Source organism: Xylocopa sonorina, chromosome 8 (genome assembly GCF_050948175.1).
Source record: "Xylocopa sonorina isolate GNS202 chromosome 8, iyXylSono1_principal, whole genome shotgun sequence".
Lineage (NCBI taxonomy): Eukaryota > Metazoa > Arthropoda > Insecta > Hymenoptera > Apidae > Xylocopa > Xylocopa sonorina.
In genome coordinates, this window is record NC_135200.1 from 12474918 (window position 1) to 12484834 (window position 9917).

The window sequence follows — 9917 nt, forward strand, 5'->3', positions numbered from 1 at the left end:
TTACTTCCTTGTGATTTAGATGAAATCGATTTCATTGATCCCGTGTGCTCCTCTTATTTTATTCCACTCTGTTTCTCCCCTTATTCTTCGCTCTTCGCTGGTCATGCTCGTAAACAGACATCAAGTCTTCGAAAGGTTCGTAAGGTATACTCTTGCGAATCGCTTTACTCATTTTATTTATGTAGTTTGATTCTCGAATGCACGATCGTCGAAGGATTCTCGATCCGAGAACGTCGAAGCCGAGTTATTAATTACGAAACGAATTACGCGTTCAGAGTGATTCCCATTTATTTGAAACTTCATTCGACGGACATGTTTTTCCGGTGATGTCCTGTTTGTTCGAGGTAATTGGCGTTCCTTTGTTTCATTCTTTACAACGAGCACGCACCAGTATTGACATTACTCCGAATAGAGCTCGCGTGTATACGATATACACACGGTCGTAAATGGAGTCGACGTGTAGGAAGTTCAAAGGGTTTGCCAGAGTTCGATCTGTTTCCCGCATTTCTGTTTACCTCTTCTAGTTTTATCACTGACACGGTAAAGTTTAAAGATACGAGAATATCCGATCGCATCGCAATTACGCGTGGTGCAATTTATTCTTTACGTGCAATTTTGTGCAAAGTATAAAGTAGGTATGCGCGTAATTTCTTGAAAATATCTTTTACTCGAAACGTAATTTTGATCGATCGACTCGTTTCAGTCCGCAAATCGTTGGCAGTTAGGGGAGGAATCGATCAAAGGTGCAGGTTCGCGATATATACAGCATGTATAAAACGTTAGGAATTGCTACGGCGGGTTCAAAGGTTTCGTCAAGCTGCAATTCGCCGTTTCGAATGTTCTCACTGATTGTAGTGCTTTGCTTCGCGAAAGAGGCGTCTCGCGGTAACGTAGTCCCGTTCCGGAAGAGCTTACCCGAACTCCGCATTACTTAGTATTTGAGCTTCAGGCGACAAAGTTTCTTCAACTGTAATTACGAATCGATAAGTAGAATTGCTTAAATGTAATTTCACTTCCAAAGATACTCCCAAGTTTTAAGACGCATTCCGTTATATATTCTCTCGATTTTCAATCATTTTTCCTCTTTCTGATTTAAGGAAGTTCGATACTGAGAAACATCGTCGTACGGAACTCGACTCGTGTGTAATTTTTAAGGCTCAGCGGCGTAAGTTTCAGTCAGAGATTAAGATTTTACGCGAGCAAACCTGCTGGGACTCTTACGTAGGTTCAATGGAGGTATCGCGCGAGACAGAGAGGCGGAGAGGATAGAGAGTTCGTGTTCTTTCCATCTGGAGTGCATTCAGGAAGGTTTTTTGCGGAGAATAAGTGAGGGTGGAGCGTGCAAAACAATGAACTTCAAATGCAAACCACAAACCAGCAGTTCCTTCCGCGCTGTCTGCTAACGTGAAGGCTCAAACGATTTTTCGAGCTTTTTCGCTTCTCCTTAAATTATTCCTTCTCCTCGTAAAAATGACTCAGTATCTTTTCGCTTCGGGTAACGGATTTTTTAAATAAATATGTGAAAATATCGGTGGCGGTAGTGGTATCCAAATTACTGGTCTCCGACAGGTTTTACGCTCCGTTACGTTACGTACGAGGAATACTAGAAATTTTATCCAAGTTTAGCTTGTTTGCGACTGTATGATAAACAAAGCGTCGCACGGAATATTTAGAATCATATAGGATCGCGTTGAAGTAATAACGAGGACGAGGATGGTAACGCGACGCTTGAATCCTTTGAAGTTAAAATGCTTACTTCGAGTCTCGACTCCCTCGTTCCGCTTTCTGGTATAATTTAAACAGTGCTTTTTTTTAAGTCATATCCTCTTCTCATAACTTTTTCTCTCTTTGTTACTTTTGTCATATTTCAAGCGTTGTCTCTTCTTTATTCTTTCGTTTCAATTTTTCTCGCTTATTCCATGTAAATACGAGACATTTTCATCAGGACACGTACGAAATACCGCGCTCCTCTCGGTTACATTCTCCTCGATACCCTCTAAACGCGAATACGAACAAATATTGTGAACGATTTCGCTGTCATTGCGAACAGAAAGATCGTGGTAGCTCCTACGCGCGTTGAAATCGTATCCGTGCGCCGCTTAATTACCAAATAGAACGATGCTTATCGGCTCTACCTTACGTTTGAAACGCGTCCTTTGTTCTCGCGCGCAATCTAAATTCACCCCGTGGTATTTAGTAGACTACAGCGTAATGGGAAGTTAAGGATACGATAGCGAGTACGTAAAGCTTAAATTCTCAAACGGTTGTTACGTTCACGAATCGTAAATACCTTTACTTCCAATTATATCGATAGATTTGGAGGAAGAAAAATGATTTACGTTTAACAGTTTTGAATATCAAGCGTTTCGCCAATTCCGTTCCTCCTCCTCCTCGTAAAGAAGCAGTCGTGGAACGCGGACGTGGTTCCGCAAATAGGACGAAAATCGAATCTGTCGTTCGCACGCAAGCTCATTCCAGGCGGCAGCCAGGATTCGAGATACCCAGCCAGATTGTCGTCGGTGTGTGACCGATTTCGAAAATCTCATCGCGTGCTCGATTAAACGACGGCGGCGCCGTGCTCGAAGGTGACGGGAAGCGACGCAGCAGGCATGAAAGCGCCATTAGAAGGGACAATGAACGATTCACGGGAAGAATCGGCGTGAACGAGAAGAAAAAGTAGGTGAAACGGAAGGACGAGATGCCACCGACGAGGAGAAAAGCACAATAGGGTGAAATAAGAATGTCGCGCTTGAATGCAGCGCCGCTTCAATGTACCCGCGCTCCTCGCGAATTCTCTTCTTCCACCGAATTGCCTTCGTGCTTCAATTTTCAATTTTTAATCCGTTCCAAGACGCAACCGCTCACTTTCGAATGTGTGTATATATATATACATACATACACACTTTATCCGCTCCCGAGAAATCGTGTTACGAGGTCGTTGAGAATTCTTTCGTTCGCGGAGTTGTTGCCTCGCGACAACTTGACAGTCGAAAACGAGGAGAAACATCGCTGTACTTCTTGCAGCGTCGACGGAGCGACTACTCCCGTGAAGTATCCCTTGATCGCGCGCAACTCCAAGTACTTACGTCGGGAAAGGTCTCGAGCGAGACTAGACAGCCAAGTATCCGGAGAATTAAGTGGAAAAAGGTAAAGGACTATTCGATCCACCTGCACCACCGCGGTAAACTAGCGAACGGGAGAGGAAATCGTAGCGGGGAACCAGCAGTTCCTCCGCGAAACTTACTTATCGTAAGTTGAGGCGCCGTTCTGATATGAACAAATGGACACGAGGTGGTTATTTCCTTTCCTGAAACGTCCATCGTCCGCCCCGTTCTTCTCTCGTTATCGCAACAGAATGGTTTTTTGCCTCGATATCTCGACGATGTAGTCTCACCGACATCGCGAACTCTCTGAAATGTTAAGTATCACTTTGAACCGCTCGAGGGTGGTAAAAGGATAGTATCAAGATTTCATTCGTATCGGTAGTACGTCTTTGCTACCCATTTCGTCTGTACCGGGTTCGTCAAGAAATCCTTCATCTTTCGAGGGGTGCGGATCAAAAATTTCGTTTCGCTTTCGTTGGTTCGAGAATTGAAAAGAGGAAAAGGGAAAAAAGGAAAAGGAGAGAAATAGAGAAACATTTCAATTACGTCTCGGTGAAACAAGAATTAATGAGTTTTAGGGGGGAGGGTAGATGAGGGAAATTTTTCGGGTTGATTTCAGTGTGGTCCGGGATAGCTGGATTCGGCGTTGGGACGGAGCTGGGGTGTGGGTGGTAGGTGGTGGCGTGGAAGACGGGGACTCGAAACGCGTAATTTAAATAGGCAGACAGCCGAGGAACGCGGTGGCGGATTCCATTAAAACTTTTCGCTTGGCTCGTACGAGAAGTGACACGTACTCTCGCATACTCGAGCAAAGTAATACATTTTAAAGAATTTCAGACAAGAAATTTACATTAGAAAAGTTTAACCGCGGGAATTAAATAAAGAGAATTTCGGAACGCGTTGCGTCATTCGCGACGAATAAAAAGTGTGAGAAGAGCATTAATTAATTGACGGCGAGCCTGGCAACGGCGACGGATAAGGAGCCGAAGTTTTCACGTTTTCACGTAAACGGGAAACTCTCTACGGTCGACCTCTGACTACTCCCGAGAGATTCGAGTGACTTTCGTACTCCGTTATTCAGGATTGATCGCGATTACATCGTATCTACCGGATCATACATTTACAACGATATAATTCACCGAAGCGGATTAACTGCACGCCATATGAATTAGCGGGGTTACGTATCGTCTTAACGTGTGGGTACCATATTGCGAGGATCGTTTGGGAAATGATGGGAGGCTTATCGTTGGACAGCAGCTACGCGTTGTTTGTTGAAACAGAAAATCTGTTAAGGGACGGCAAATCGTTTTATAATAACTCGGTAACACGCGATCTCTCGGTTCGATATAGTTTTTCCAAACGACTTGAATTTTCCTCGCGTATGCACGACGTAGAGGCGCGCGTACGCAGAGGTGGTACACGTCGGCAAAAACAGAATCCAGGGATTAAAATTTCGGCGTAATGCGAACGGATTCTTGAATAAAAAACAACAGGGTGGCGAGTTCTCACGGGACGAGGCGTTTCACCATTCGGCTGTCGCGCACAAATATCGCGCTCCTCCCGGCGGAATCTGCTCGCTTGAAAAAATTCAACCCGTCCCGCCTACTTTTCACTTTGTTTTTCTCCCCCTCCCCTCGACCGTTTTCCGTCCTGGCCATTCTCCCTCGGCTGTTCCGCAGTTCCCATCCCACACCCTCTTCCTTTCGCCGGCACGGCACGTTCAGCGTGGATTTTGACGGGCTCTCGCTACCATCGTGCTTCGTCCTGTTATCGCGATATTTCAACGGGGCCTCCGAGCCCCGTATTCCTCCTCGATACCTGCGAAATGTAGAACAAATAGACCAGGATCCACTGTGAAAACGATAAATCTCCCGGTGACGTCGACAATTTGTCGAATCTCGACGCCGGAGGAACCGGCCCGGCGTAGCCCCCTGAAAACTAGAAAAAGTATCGCGTCTTGTTTCCCTCGTACCTTTTTGTCACTGTCTACCGATCGTCACGCGATACGAATAATGAATCGCGTTCTCGAATAATGACCCGGCTACTTTTGATCGATGTCTACATAAAGAACCAGAACGCGCGTCCCCTTCTTTTGTCTTCCCGTGTTTCCTAGCGCCCGCGTAGACGCTTTGACACCACCGTTTTCCTCTTTTTCTGACCGTTCTGCTGCTGTATCGTATTTTTTATTCCCACTACGAGTTTTTCCGCGTGCAGAGTAAAGATTTACGTTTCGCGGTGCCTTCGTTCTTTTATTCCCGCGCCTCTTTTCACCCGGCTGGTATTCGTCTTTCTTCCCCGCGAGCCAGAACGCGCTGGCCATTCTCGTCGCTGGCAATTGCCGCGTTTATCGTTAGATAGTTTCTAGATTTAATTCCACGGCGAAATCCACGGGAACGGAAATACGCGAACGGCACTTGTGAATATTGATAGCGCCGGTTCGCGGCATAAGGCATTCACGCGCGCGCTATGCGATTTCAATGCGACCGAGTTGGATAAGAAGCGCATGAATAAATGTATCGCGATTAACTGTGTCGAGTTCGTAACGTACGCTGCGAAAGTGTTGTGCGATCGATTATCGTGGATCGTAATAACGTTCGTTTCGTCCGATTCTTTATGTTGGACATTACGCCGCGCAACGCACCACGCGATCTACTTACCGCCTGTTATTGCTCTCGCATAAGTAGACGTTGCGATTATAATTTGAGCTGCCTTTCCGACCACTCCTCGGTTTATCGGTAACGAATCGTTTTACGTAATGAAACGCAACTCGGAAAATCGCCACGCAACGAAACGATACGAACGCAGAAACGTATCGTATTATCGCAAGCTACAAGCTCGATAAGTCCCTTAGAACCGGAAGCGGGCCACGTAATACTACTTGCTGGATTCCTTAGTAAATTTAGTTGAGCGCGGTAGGGAATAAAATTTACGTAACGAACCTTGCGGTTCCACGTATCCCGAGGATAGATCGGAGGAAACAGGAAAAAAGGATCGCTAATGTTCTTAGCGATGGTTTCATGGCGATCATTTACCGAAATTACGACAGTCTGGAGTGGGAGGGGGTAGATAGAACAGGGGATACTTTCTTTTAGCTCGGGTCTGGGTTAACCGACTTAGGAAGCTGTGCACGTGTGCAGTCGTGTGCAATTCTCGTGACACGCCAACCACGTACGACGGACCCCACTGTGCCGTTACGGTGCAGGCTAAACGAATAACTTATGCGTTCTGAATAAGAGGCTAGAGACGCTCTGCATTACGGCTTCGAGGAACGCGGCACCCTATACTTAGCCGTGTACAGGTATACATATAACACGAGAACATATCGTGGCCTGGCAAATGAACGCCTCGAATTGCAATCACTTTTCCGCGAACTCGAACAACGATTGGATAGCGTCATTTATCCTTTTCGATCAGATATACCTTCTTTACGATCCTCTCTATAACTCTTGACTTGAACGCAGAATTTATGGAAACAAGTCGCTAATCGAAAGACTATAACCACAGATTAGGGGTTGTAGGAAACCACGATCTGTACATCTGCGATTTAATTTTTCATTTAACTGAACGATTATGTACGGATTAATTAAATTAACCCGATCGACGCTAAGGAGGTACCTATAATCCGAATATCCTAGCTTTCATGGTATTGCCTTAATACCTACTCCTAATAGTACCTAGTCCGTTTATCTGACGCTACATCGATCATATGTAAAGCCTCGAGCTGTATGTAGAACCTCCGGTTACCGAATACATGCATTTGCTGTTCGAACGGTATTGCTGGTACTGCTGGTAATACGCGTGACAGCTTCTTTGGCTACCATTGCGATTTGATTTCGTTACTGTCGATAGCGAATTTCCCAAATTGCCTCGAACGCGCGAGAATCATCGACGTTTGCCGCGAACGTGAATTCCTCTACTCGTGCAGGCAGATACGTATGAAAAGTGGTATCGAAATATCGCGTACGTGCGATCCAACGGTTGTCGAATCGTTACGAAACGATCGCGAGCAAGAAATTACAACGATTGGACGTTCTTTGCATAAATAAGTGCAACGAGAGAAAGAGGCCCCGTCCAGCGGTAGCTTGTTTCCACGAACACTTACAATATATATGGGTTTCCCTCGAATCACGAGTTTATCGACCTTCGACACGTTGACCCACGACGATACACTGTTCCCAAGTCAGCGTAGCTGTATCGATGGGGCGATACGATTCGGTTGCACCGTCGAACCGCATCCCTCGACCACCGCGTATGTTCCTCTCGACTTTGATTTTCGAGAGTACGCGATACCTGTGTATTTGTCTCATCTAACGCTCGTTCCTTTTTTTCCAGGCGCACGATCGAAGTACCTAATCCAAAGAAGATGACGATAAGCCAAGTAATTAGACTGCGATTGACCATAACGTGGAAAGGATCGTTTGGCCGTGAAGCTGAATCGCGTGGGATCACCGCTAATTGCGACGTTACTCACGCTACATTAAGAACGAAAGACCTTGACAAATCGAGGAAGAGGATGCCGCCGCGATAAAAATTCCCAATTATCCACGGTAAATTTTCCATTCGATTTCCCGATAGTTAAGATTCATTTCGATCTCGTCGAAACACGCCTCGGGCGGACGTTTGTTTTCCACGCGACGAAACAACCGCAGATACAAGGGATGCGTTTATGGAATTAAACCGTTCGAACGTTTACGTTTCGTCCTGTTCGGGTAAAGGAAACTCTGTTTCGTATTACAGGAACGGGATAACGATCTTTGCGTAACGAGGTTCGGCTAGAATTAGTGGTTGCTTTGGGTGTACCGGGCTGGTGAGATAAGAAACGGTAAAGCTTTCTTAAAAATGGTCGTGTACTTGCTCTTTGCACACGCGCATTAACATATAAAAAGGTCTAGTTGGAATTGGTTCGTACAACAGGAACAGTACAGGAAGAACTGATGAGAGGGAACGTGATAAATTACATACAAAATACGCAGCTAGCGTTGAGCTCGTGTTCAGAGCGATGCGAGTGATAGGAGACGAATGATTATGTAATTTATGTATCGATTCGAAATCAGTTTCCACGGGTTTGGTGAAAGTTTGATCGGTATTTTATACGAGCCTGGGAATCGATTTCGCGATTGATAAGCCGTTAACGAGGATCGTTTGTGTAGCAAACGAGTGTCACGGTGCGAATTGTTTTTATTTTCGACTGGTCTTAGCGGAACGTTTCCGTCCCACGGCGAGCTACAAAGAGGCGTGGAATCTCGTTAAAACTCCGTCGAAACTGAAATTAAAATTAAACCAATCATCGTTCTTGCCTGAACGTTAAACGGGGTTTAAAGTTCCAGTCGAGTTTCAGTCGGGACGCAAAAGCAGGGCTAAGAATGCGAAATTCCTGTCGGTCCGGATGCCGAAGAAATTTCGAGGTTAGAAGGGGTGGAAGAAGAAGAAGATAGGATGAGATGGTAGAACGGGCAGCGTGCCAATAGAGCGCCAAATCCCTCATTGATCGCGTGCCACCTCTGCTCTCATCTTTCCCTCTGTTTCCGCTCTCCGGCGCTTTCTCTCCTCTCCGTTCTCTTCTGGGAGACCACCACCCTCGTAGTCCCCCATGGTGCACCATGTATGTACGTACGCAGACCGGAACCGCTGGGCAACGTGCCAGCACACACTGATGTAATTAACACCCCAGCCTGACTCCGACTCTGACTACTCTCTCCTCTCCTTTCGCCGTGTCTCCTCCTACCTGGAGCTTTCTCCGTTCGTTTGCCCCTCGAGAGGTAGGAGGGAACTCGACCACCTACCCTAGAGTGGGTTAGAGGCGGTTTCCGTCTCTTTTGTCTGTCCACTGTTCCCTTTCTCGTCGCGGTATTTACAGCGGAACAAATCAACCGATCTTTGGGAACCTGATTCTCGCCTAGTAGCATCGAATCTGCGTCAGACATCTCTTTCCCTTGATAATGTTGGACGATCAACGGATCTCTCGACAACGATCTCAACGACTTCCGTCGGTTGATAAAAGCGGGGGAAAAAATGAAGAGAAAGGATGGAAAGAACGTCGGTCAGTCTCTCTCTGTTTGCAACTAATACCGTAGAAAATGCCCAGAGAAACGAACGCGCAACAATGTACGCTGGATCGGAAAGTCGTGCAACAAAGAAACCGTCTTAAAAGGTCGACGAATGAACGTAGAGCAGCTTATTACAATGCGAGCATGAATAGAGACGAGACACAGCCGACAATGAGCGAGTAGCCGGTAGCCAGTCTTTCGATTCCCGGAGGCGTCCCTCGTTTCTCAAGAGAGGCGGGATAATGTCGGAATCAGAGGTTGAACGGAGAGGTAGAGATGTTGGCGCGGAGACGGTAGGGACCAACCTGGGGCTAGTAACCACTAAACTAGGCGTCTAATAGTTCCTCTCGTCCAGCGGCGAACAATAGCCGGTGGTGAACGCCATCAGCTTCGTACGACCCCTTCAGGAATAATTCCATTCTCCGCGGTCACCCTGTACAGCCGCAGCCGTAAATTTTCTTTCACCGATGTTTGCGAGGCATGGTTACGCGCGACGATCGTGCTTTTAACTTACTCTTCGCTTAATTCGTCAGATTTTGAACGATCGGTACGTTGCAGATAAAGCGGAGGGAAAGTTTGGTGAACGGAGGTAAACCTTGGAGAACAGGGACGCATGAAAATCCTCTTCGCAGTCAGCTCCATTCGAGTGCATAGGAGATCCGAAATGGCGCGTCTGCAGCTGTGCGCCGCAGGTAAGACCGCTCTATTCCGGTTGGACGTACGTATATGTACGTATCTCTATCTGCGGATAGTAAATACCAACTAT